Source organism: Phoca vitulina, unplaced genomic scaffold, assembly GCF_004348235.1.
Source record: "Phoca vitulina isolate PV1807 unplaced genomic scaffold, GSC_HSeal_1.0 scaffold6, whole genome shotgun sequence".
Taxonomy (NCBI): Eukaryota; Metazoa; Chordata; class Mammalia; order Carnivora; family Phocidae; genus Phoca; species Phoca vitulina.
Genome location: NW_022589709.1, coordinates 1,230,506 through 1,241,975, shown reverse-complemented (window position 1 = coordinate 1,241,975; position 11,470 = coordinate 1,230,506). Strand labels below are relative to the sequence as shown.

Here is an 11,470-nt window from a genome sequence, read left to right as displayed (position 1 = left end):
GGAGTGCTGCAGAGGGGCGCACAACCCAGGATGCTGAAGTTTATAGCAGCACAGACAGAAATGGAGAGACTGCAGCCTGGAGAGCTCACTGAAGAACAGACTGTGATCTCTCTGCTGAGGCAGAGGGTGGAAAATGGTCTCTTCTGCTCTGACTCTCAGAAGAGACACAGAAAGCTGCCAGGGAAAGCCGCCAGAGAACAAAAGCCCCAAAAAATGGTTTTCACTGAGCCCATCCCCCCCCACAGGGAGCAGGGCAACTCTGCCCAAACAGGGTTGCCTGAGTAACAGTGCAGCAGGCCCCTCCCCCAGAAGACAGGCTGGGAAAACAAAAGGCCAGCAACCCTAAGGTCCCTAGAAAACAGGTGCATCCTGCTTGGGTTGTGGTCAATAAATTGGACTCTATACATTCCCTCAACCACTCCTCAACAGAATGACTAGGAGGAGGAACCCCCAAAATAGGAAAGACTCAGAGATTATGACTTATGCCACAGATTTACAAATGGATTCAGATATAACCAAGATGTTGGAAATGGAATTCAGGCTAGCAATTGTGAAGACAATAGCTAGAATGGAGAAATCAATTAATGGCAACACAGAGTCTCTAAGGGCAGAAATGAAAGGTGAATTGGCAGAACTTAAAAATGCTATCAATGAGGGGCGCCTGGGTGGCTCAGTCGTTAAACGTCTGCCTTCAGCTCAGGTCATGCCTGCATCGGGCCCCCTTCTCGGTGGGAAGCCTGCTTCTCCCTCTCCCACTCCCCCTGCTTGTGTTCCCTCTCTCGCTGTGTCTCTCTCTGTCAAATAAATAAATAAAATCTTTTTTTAAAAAATACTATCAATGAGATCCAATCTAATCTAGATAATCTAACAGCTAGGGTAAGCAAGGCAGGAGAACAAATTAGTGACCTGGAAGACCATTTAATCGATAAAAAGGGAAAAGAGGAGGCCAGGGAAATACAACTCAGAATCCATGAAAATAGAATCAGAGAAATAAGTGACACCACGAAACATTCCAATGTCAGAATTATTGGAATCCCTGAGAGGGTGGAGAGAGAGAGAGGACTAGAAGATATATTTGAGCAAATCGTAGCTGAGAACTTCCCTAATCTGGGGAATGAAACAAACATTCGAGTCCTAGAGGCAGAGAGGACACCTCCCAAGATCAAGGAAAACAGGCCAACACCCTGACATATAATAGTAAAACTCGCAAATCTTAGAACCAAGGAAACCATCCTAAGGGCAGTTAGGGGGAAGAGATTCCTTACGTACAGAGGGAGGAACATCAGAATAATGTCAGACCTATCCACAGAGACCTGGCAAGCCAGAAAGGCCTGGCAAGACATATTCAGGGTACTAAACAAGAAGAACATGCAGCCAAGAATACTTTATCCAGCAAGGCTGTCATTTAGAATGGATGGAGAGATGCAGAGCTTCCAAGACTGGCAGAAACTGAAAGAATATGTGACCACTAAGCCAGTCCTGCAAGAAATATTAAGGGGGGTTCTATAAAAGGAGAAAGACCCCAAGACTGATATAGAAAAGAAATTTATAGGAAAAAGAAAAGGTCTTTTTCAAGAAAAAACAAGGTCTTCACAGGCAACATGATGACAATAAATTCATATCTTTCAATAATCACTCTCAACGTGAATGACCTAAATGCTCCCATAAAATGCACAGGGTTGCAGACTGGATAAAAAGACAGGACCCATCTATATGTTGTCTACAAGAGACTCATTTTGAACCTAAAGATACATCCAGACTGAAAGTGAGGGCATGGAAATCCATCTTCCATGCCAGCTGACCTCAAAAGAAAGCTGGGGTAGCAATTTTTTTTTTTTTTTTTGAAGTAAAGAAAAGAGTGGAATTTAATCTTTACTTACAGGATACTGCAAGAGAGGAGATTCCACATAGAAATAAGAAACCCACTGAGAGGAGGAGCTTCATACAGGTTGTAGTTTGGAACTGGTCAAGTAGAGTTTCGTTGTAAAAAGTGCTAAAATAACAAAACACATTTAAAAAGAGTTCTTAGTAGAGAAACAGTAAGACAAACTTCTACCCAAAAGAGTACACAACAAACAACTTTCTGCCTCAGGTGTACAATCTAAAAGTTAAAAGTCCCAGGAGTGCCATCCTGAACTTGGAACGTATAGCCTTCAGAGATAGTTTATGGCACAACATTCTGATCTTCCTTTTCCTCTACAGAGAAATACTTCTCAATCAAGTTTAATGAAGCTTTATACACAGACTCATTTTCATGGTTTTGTAGAGCTTCAATTTTGTCCAAATCTCCACATTCTTCAATCATTATACTAAGTTTCTCAGTTTCACCTAGTTTCTCAGCAGCCTGAAAGATGTTTGAAATGGCATCCAGAATAACCAGAATAATTTTGGTATCTTTTGCAGTTAAGAGGTTCATCAATGGTTCTATTATGCCACAATGAATGAGGTATACAATCTGTTCAACTGTCCCACCACTTGTATAGTTGGTCACAGCCCAGACAGCTTCCTTTTGTGTCTTAAAGTCTGCCTTAGAGAGAACACCAATGAGGAATGGGACTAATCCATGATTCACAACTTGCTGTATCTGGTCCTGGTGACCAGCTGTGATGTTTGACATTGTCCACATAGCTTTCTTCTGAATATTAGTTTAGGGGTTCATTAGGAGGCTGGGAAAAACAGCAAGTGCTCCTGCATCTATTACAACCTGAGTCTGTTCATCTGTCCCAGTGATAATATTTCCTATGGCTCTTAGTGCAGGAGTCACAATGGGCAATTCAGTAGCTCCTAGAAGCTTCACAATCTGGGGCACAACTCCTGTTTTCACAACCATTTCAATCCGTTCATTTGGACCATCCGTAAGGTAGGAAATGGCCCAGCAGGTATCTGCCAATACTTCTGGATCATCATGATGCAGGAGACGAACTAAGGTAGGAAGAATCTGCTCAACAGCATCTAATGGAGGTGCAGAATTCTTGTTGTGACAAAGGTTTGAAACTGTCCAAGTAAGGTTACGTAAATAATCACATGCTAAAGATGACATATCAGGAACTACAAGGAGAGCCAATAGTGGGTCAACTGCACCATACTTGATAACCAAGTCTCAAAAAACTGAATGACCACCTGCAATGTTTCCTAGAACCCATACAGCTTGTTCACTGATGCGGGCATGGGAAGATGCCAACAGAGAAATGAATGCTGGGATAACACCTCCATCTACCACAGCCTTGGTCTGTTCTGACGTCCCAAAAGCAATGTTAGTGAGAGCCCAAGCAGATTCAAACTGAATGGGACTACAATCAGTTCTGCCCAAGAAGGACACAAATTTTGGAATCAAACCACCCCAGATTATGTTGTCTATGGGGGGCTGTTTTTCCCTAGAAAGCAGTTTCCTAGCAGCTTGAGTAGCCTGGAGTTGGCTTTCCAAATTGTTGCTATTTAAGCCTTTGACAATGTCATCAACAGACCAATTTACAGTGCCCTGGTTGTTGCGGTTTTCCTGTAGTGGAGAGGTAGCATCATCAGGAAACAAGCTTACGTTTCTCCTTTTCAGCATCTGGTCATCCTTCTTAGCTTTCTTCAGCTCCACATTAACTTCTATTCAGCGCCGCCTCATTTCTGTACTCTTTCCCCTTGTTCTTGAATCTGTTAAGGTGGGCAGCTGGTGAATTAGCATTCTCGTTGGTGGACATGGTTATGAGACAAAGGGAGAAAGCTACACGGCCGGCTCAGGCTTCCACAGGAGGCAGTCCGGGGCACGCAGGCTGTGGGTCAGCTGCCCTCAAAATGTCCACCACAGATCACCCCAAAGACGGTGTGGCTCGTGCAGCTGGCTGGCACGATTTAAATTTCCCAGTCAGGGGTAGCAATTATTATATCAGACAAATTAGATTTTAAACTAAAGACTGTAGTTAGAGACACAAAAGGACACTATATCATTTTTAAAGAGTCTATCCAACAAGAAGATCTAACAATTGTAAATATTATGTAGTTGGCTGCCCCCAATATGGAAGCAGCCAACTACATACGCCAACTGTTAACCAAAATAGTCATATTGATAACAATACCTTAATTGGAGGAGACCTCATTACTCCACTCTCAGCAATAGACAGATCATCAAACAGAAAATCAACAAAGAAACAAGAGCTTTGAATGACATACTGGACCAGATGGACCTCATAGATATATACAGAACATTCCACCCTAAAACAAGAGAATACTCATTCTTCTTGAGTACACATGGAACTTTCTCCAGAATAGACCACAGACTGGGTCACAAATCAGGTCTCAACCGATACCAAAAGATTGAGATAATTTCCTGGATCTTCTCAGACCATATGCTTTAAAACTGGAACTCAATCACAAGAAAAAATTTGGCAGAAATTCAAACACTTGGAAGCTAAAGACCACTCTGCTCAAAAATGTTTGGGTCAACCAGGAAATCAAAGAAGAACTTAAACAATTCATGGAAACCAATGAGAACAAAAACACATCGGTCCAAAACCTATGGGATACTGCAAAGGTGGTCCTAAGGGGGAAATACATAGCCATCCAAGCCTCACTCAAAAAAATAGAAAAAACCTGAATTCACCAACTAACTCTACACCTTAAAGAACTAGAGAAAAAGCAACAAATGATGCCTAAGCCACTCATTAGAAGAGAAATAATTAAGATTAGAGCAGAGATCAATGAATTAGAAACCAGAAACACAGTAGAACAGATCAACGAAACTAGAAGCTGGTTCTTTGAAAGAATTAATAAGATCAATAAACCACTGGCCAGACTTATCCAAAAGAAAAGAGAAAGGACCCAAATTAATAAAATTATGAATGAAAGGGGAGAGATCACGACTAACACCAAGGAAATAGGAACAATTAGTAGAAATTATTATCAACAACTATATGCCAATAAACTGAGCAATCTGGATGAAATGGAGGCCTTCCTGGAAACCTATAAACTGCCAAGACTGAAACAGGAAGAAATTGACAACCTGAATAGGCCAATAACCAGTAACAAGACTGAAGCAGTCATCAAAAACCTCCCAAAATACAAGAGTCCGGGGCCTGATGGATTCCCTGGGGAATTCTACCAAACATTCAAAGAAGAAATAATACCTATTCTCCTGAAGCTGTTTCAAAGAATAGAAACAGAAGGAAACCTTCCAGACTCATTTGATGAGGCCAGCATTACCTTAATCCCCAAACCAGGCAAAGACCCCATCAAAAAGGAGAATTTCAGACTGAAATCCCTGATAATTATGGATTCCAAAATCCTCAACAAAATCCTAGCTAATAGGATCCAACAATACATTAAAAGGATCATCCACCATGACCAAGTGGGATTTATCCCCGGGATGCAAGGTGGTTCAACATTCGCAAATCAATCAATGTGATACAATACATTAATAAGAGGAGAGAGAAGAACCATAAGGTCCTCTCAATTGATGCAGAAAAAGCATTCGACAAAATACAACATCCTTTCCTGATTAAAACTCTTCAAGTATAGGGATAGAGGGAACATTCCTCAAGTTCATAAAATCCATCTATGAAAAACCCACAGCAAATATCATCCTCAATGGGGAAAAGCTGAGAGCCTTTCCCTTAAGATCAGGAACACGTCAAGGGTGCCCACTCTCGCCACTATTGTTCAACATAGTACTAGAAGTCCTAGCAACAGCAATCAGACAACAAAACGAAATAAAAGGTATTCAAATTGGCAAAGAAGAAGTCAAACTCTCTGTCTTCGCAGATGACATGATACTTTATGTGGAAAACCCAAAAGACTCCACCCCCAAATTACTAGAACTCATACAGCAATTCAGTAATGCAGCAGGATACAAAATCAATGCACAGAAATCCATTGCTTTCTTATACACTAACAATGCAAATGTACAAAGAGAAATTAGAGAAACGATTCCATTTACAATAGACCAAAAACCATAAGATACCTTGGAATAAACCTAACCAAAGAGGTAAAGGATCTATACTCTAGGAACTACAGAACACTCATGAAAGAAATTGAAGAAGACACAAAAAGATGGGAAAACATTCCATGCTCATGGATTGGAAGAATAAACATTGTTAAAATGTCTATGCTACCTAGAGCAATCTACACATTCAATGCAATCCCCATCAAAATACCATCAACTTTTTTCAAAGAAATGAAGCAAATAATCCTAAAATTTGTATGGAACTAGAAAAGATCCCGAATAGCCAGAGGAATGTTGGAAAAGAAAAGCAAAGCTGGTGTCATCACAATTCTGGACTTTGAGCTCTATTACAAAGCTGTCATCATCAAGACAGTATGGTACTGGCACAAAAACAGACACATAGATCAATGGAACAGAATAGAGAGCCCAGAAATGGACCCTCAACTCTATGGTCAACTAATCTTTGACAAAGCAGGAAAGAATGTCCAATGGAAAAAAGACAGTCTCTTCAACAAATGGTGCTGGGAATATTGGACAGCCACATGCAGAAGAATGAAACTGGACCATTTCCTTACACCACACACAAAAATAGACTCAAAATGGTTGAAAGACCTAAATGTGAGACAGGAGTCCATCAAAATCCTACAGAAGAACAGAGCCAACCTCTTCGACCTCAGCCACAGCAACTTCTTCCTAGAAACATCGCCAAAGGCAAGGGAAGGGAGGGCAAAAATGAACTATTGGGACTTCATCAAGACAAAAAGCTTTTGAATCACAGATCTGTACCTCTGAAACAAATAATGCAATATATGTTAAGGAAAAAAAAAAGAAGAAGAAGAAGAAGATAGCAGGAGGGGAAGAATGAAGGGGGGGAAATCGGAGGGGGAGACGAACCATGAGAGACGATGGACTCTGAAAAACAAACTGAGGGTTCTAGAGGGGAGGGGGTTGGGAGGATGGGTTAGCCTGGTGATGGGTATTAAAGAGGGCACATTCTGCATGGAGCATTGGGTGTTATGCACAAACAATGAATCATGGAACACTACATCAAAAACTAATGTTGTAATGTATGGTGATTAACATAACAATAAAAAGTTAAAAAAAAAAAGATAAAAAGCTTTTGCACAGCAAAAGAAACAGTCAACAAAACCAAAAGACAACCGACAGAATGGAAGAAGATATTTGCAAATGACATATCAAATAAAGGGCTAGTATCCAAAATCTATAAAGAACTTATTAAACTCAACACCCAAAGAACAAATGATCCAATCAAGAAATGGGCAGAAGACTTGAACAGACATTTTTCTAAAGAAGATATCCAAATGGCCAACAGACACATGAAAAAGTGCTCAACATCGCTCGGCATCAGGGAAATCCAAATCAAAACTTCAATGAGATATCACCTCCTCACACCAGTCAGAATGGCTAAAATTAACAACTCAGGAAACGACAGATGTTGGCAAGGATGCAGAGAAAGGGGAACTCTCCTACACTGTTGGTGGGAATGCAAGCTGGTGTAGCCACTCTGGAAAACAGTATGGAGGTTCCTCAAAAAGTTGAAAATAGAGCTACCCTACAACCCAGCAATTGCACTACTGGGTATTTACTACAAAGATACAAATGTAGGGATCCAAAGGGGTACGTGCACCCCAATGTTTACAGCAGCAATGTCCACAATAGCCAAACTATGGAAAGAGCCAAGATGTCCATCGACAGACGAATGGATAAAGATTTGGCATATATATACAATGGAATATTATGCAGCCATCAAAAGGAATGAAATCTTGCCATTTGCAACGACATGGATGGAACTGGAGGGTATTATGCTGAGCGAAATAAGTCAATCAGAGAAAGACATGTATCATATGACCTCACTAATATGAGGAATTCTTAATCTCAGGAAACAAACTGTTTGCTGGAGTGGTGGGGGGTGGGAGGGATGGGGTGGCTGGGTGATAGACATTGGGGAGGATATGTGCTATGGTGAGTGCTGTGAATTGTGTAAGACTGTTGAATCACAGACCTGTACCTCTGAAACAAATAATACATTATATGTTAAAAAAAAAAGAAGAAGAAGAAGAAGATAGCAGGAAGGGGAAAATGAAGGAGGGGAAATTGGAGGGGGAGACGAACCATGAAAGACTATGGACTCTTGAGAAACAAACCGAGGGTTCTAGAGGGGAGGGTGGGGGGGGGATGGGTTAACCTGGTGATGGGTATTAAAGAGGGCATGTACTGCATGGAGCACTGGGTGTTATATGCAAACAGTGAATCATGGAACACTACATCAAAAATAATGATGTAATGTATGGTGATAACATAACATAATAAAAAAACAAATGGGCAGAAGACATGAACAGACACTTCTCTGAAGAAGACATACAAATGGCTAACAGACACATGAAAAAATGTTCATCATCATTAGCCATCAGGGAAATTCAAATCAAAACCACATTGAGATACCACCTTACACCAGTCAGAATGGCAAAAATTGACAAGGCAAGAAACAACAAATGTTGGAGAGGTTGTTGAGAAAGGGGAACCCTCTTACACTGTTGGTGGGAATGCAAGTTGGTACAGCCACTTTGGAAAACAGTGTGGAGGTGCCTCAAAAATTTAAAAATAGAGCTACCCTATGACCCAGCAATTGCACTACTGGGTATTTACCCCAAAGACACAGATGTCATGAAAAGGGCCATATGCACCCCAATGTTCATAGTAGCAATGTCCACAATAGCCAAACTGTGGAAGGAGCTGAGATGCCCTTCAACAGATGAATGGATAAAGAAGATGGGGTCCATATATACAATGGAATATTACTCAGCCATCAGAAAGGATGAATACCCAACTTTTACATCAACATGGATGGGACTGGAGGAGATTATGCTAAGTGAAATAAGTCAAGCAGAGAAAGTCAATTATCATATGGTTTCACTTATTTGTGGAACATAAGGAATAGCATGGAGAACATTAGGAGAAGGAAGGGAAAAATGAAGGGGGGGAGACTGGAGGGAGAGATGAATCATGAAAGACTATGGACTCTGAGAAACAAACTGAGGGTTTTAGAGGGGTGGTGGGGTAGGTTAGCCCAGTGATGGGTATTAAGGAGGGCACATACTGCATGGAGTACTGGGTGTTATACGAAAACAATGAATCGCGGATCACTACATCAAAAACTAATGATGTATTGTATGGTGACTAATATAATAAAATTAAATTAAATAAATAAATAAATAAATAAACACTGTAGCCTTAAGATAAAATAAAAATTTTGCTTCATCCTAAATAAATAAATAAATAAATAAATAAATAAATAAATAAATAAAATATTAAAAAAACAACTCTAAGTTTCGCTGATCTTTTCTATTGCTTTTCTACTCTCTCTTTCATTATTTCTACTCTAATCTTTCTAATTTCCTTCCTTCTGTTAACTTTGGGCTTAGCTTATTCTTCTTTCTCTAGTTCCTTGAGGTGTAAAGTTTGGTGGTTTATTTGAGATCTTTATTATTTCTTAATATAGGCATTCATCACTATAAACTGTCCTCATAGAACTACTTCTGCTACATCCCATAAATTTGGGTATGTTGGGTTTCCATTTTCATTTGTCTCAAGATACTTTCTTATTCCTTTTTGATCCATTGGTTGCTCAGGAGTGTATTAGTTTTCAACTATTTGTGAATTTGGCTATTTCTGCTATTGATTTCTGGTTTCAGCCTAGTGTGGTCAGAAAAGATACTTGATATAATTTCAGTCTTGAATTTGTTAAGACTTTTTTGTGGCCTAAAATATGATCTATCCTAAAGAATATTCCGTGTGCATTTGAAAAGAATGTGTATTTTGCTACCATTGGATGGAATGTTCTATATATGTCTGTTAGGTCCATTTGGTCTATAGTGTTTTTCAAGATCACCGTTTCTCTGTTGATTTTCTGTCTCAGTTGTCTACCCACTGTTGACAGTAGGGTGTTAAAGTCCTCTATTCTTATTGTGTTGCTGTTTCTCCTTTCAGTTCTATTAATATTTGCTTTATATATAAAGGTGCTCTGATGTTAGGTATATAAATATTTAAATTATTATATTCTCTTGAAGAATTGGCCCTATTGTCATTACGTAATGACCTTCTTTGTCCCTTGTGACAGTTTTTGACTTACAGTCTATTTTTTCTGATAGAAACATAGCCACCCTGTGGTTACCATTTGCATGGAATATCTCTACTTTCAGCCTATGTATGTCCTTAAAATTAAAGCGAGTCTCTTAGTGGTAACATAGAGTTAGATCTTTTTCTTTAATCCATTCAGTTGCTGTATGCCTTTTGATTGGGGAATTTAATTCATTTACACTTAATTATTGATAGGTAAAGACTCACCATTGCCAATTTTTTTATTATGTTCAGTTAGCCAGCATATAGTACATCATAAATTTTTATTGTAGTGTTCAATGATTCATTAGTTGCGTATAACACCCAGTGCTCATTTTCTGACTTTTTTAAAAAAATACTTTATTTATTTGAGAGACACAGAGATAGTGAGAGAGCATGAGTGGGAAGGAGGGGGAGAGGCAGACTCCCCACTGAGGAGGGAGCCCGCTGCAGGGCTGGATCCCAGGTCCCTGGGATCATGAACTGAGCCAAAGACAGATGCTTAACCGACTGAGCCACCCAGATGCCCCTGTTTTCTGACTTTTATAGTTACTTTGTTCCCTTGTTCATTTCTTACTGTAGTCCTCTGTGATTTTATGACTTTCTGTGATGGTATGCTTTGATTCCTTTCTCTTTATCTTTTCTCTATCTACTACAGGATTTCCTTTGTGATTACCATGAGGCTTACATTAAACATCTTATGGGGCACCTGGATGTCTCAGTTGGTTAAGTGTCTGACTCTTGATTTTTGGCTCAGGTCATGATCTCAGGGTCATGAAGTCGAACCCCACATGGTGCTCCACACTTAGTGCAGAGTCTGCCTGAGATCCTCTCCCTCTGCCTCAAGTTAAATAAATCTTTTTTTAAAAAATCTTATAGTTATAGTAGTCTATTTTAAGCTGATAACTTAAGTTCAATCACATACAAAAACTCCACCCTTTTCTCCCCCCATGTGTTATGTTTTTGATGTCATAATTTACTTCTTTTTATACTATGTATCCATTAGCAAATTATTATAGTTATAATTATTTTTAATATGTTCTTTTAACTTTTATGCTATAGTTAAGAGTGATTCATGTACCATCATTACAATACTTAGGGAAGTCTAAATTTGACAATATATTTACCTTCACTAGTGAGTTTTATACATTCATTTGTTATAATGTTGTTATTGGCATCCTTTCATTTCAGCTTAAAGAACTCCCTTTACAATTTCTTGTAGGGCAGGTCTAGTGTGGATAAATCCCCTCATCTTTGGTGTATTTGGAAAAATCTTTTATCTCTCCTTCATTTATGAATGACAGCTTTGCCAAGTACAGTATTTTGAATTGGCAGTTTTTTCTTTCAAAACTTTGAATATATCATCCCACTCTCTCCTGGCCTACAAGTTTTCTCCTGAGAAATCCA

General features: G+C 39.4%; 1 pseudogene; it reads right to left on the bottom strand.

Annotated features, from left to right (window-relative positions):
• Positions 1-2,101: 2,101 nt before the first annotated feature.
• On the bottom strand, positions 2,102-3,689 carry LOC116631898 (annotated as a pseudogene).
• Between the last annotated feature and the right edge of the window lie 7,781 nt (positions 3,690-11,470).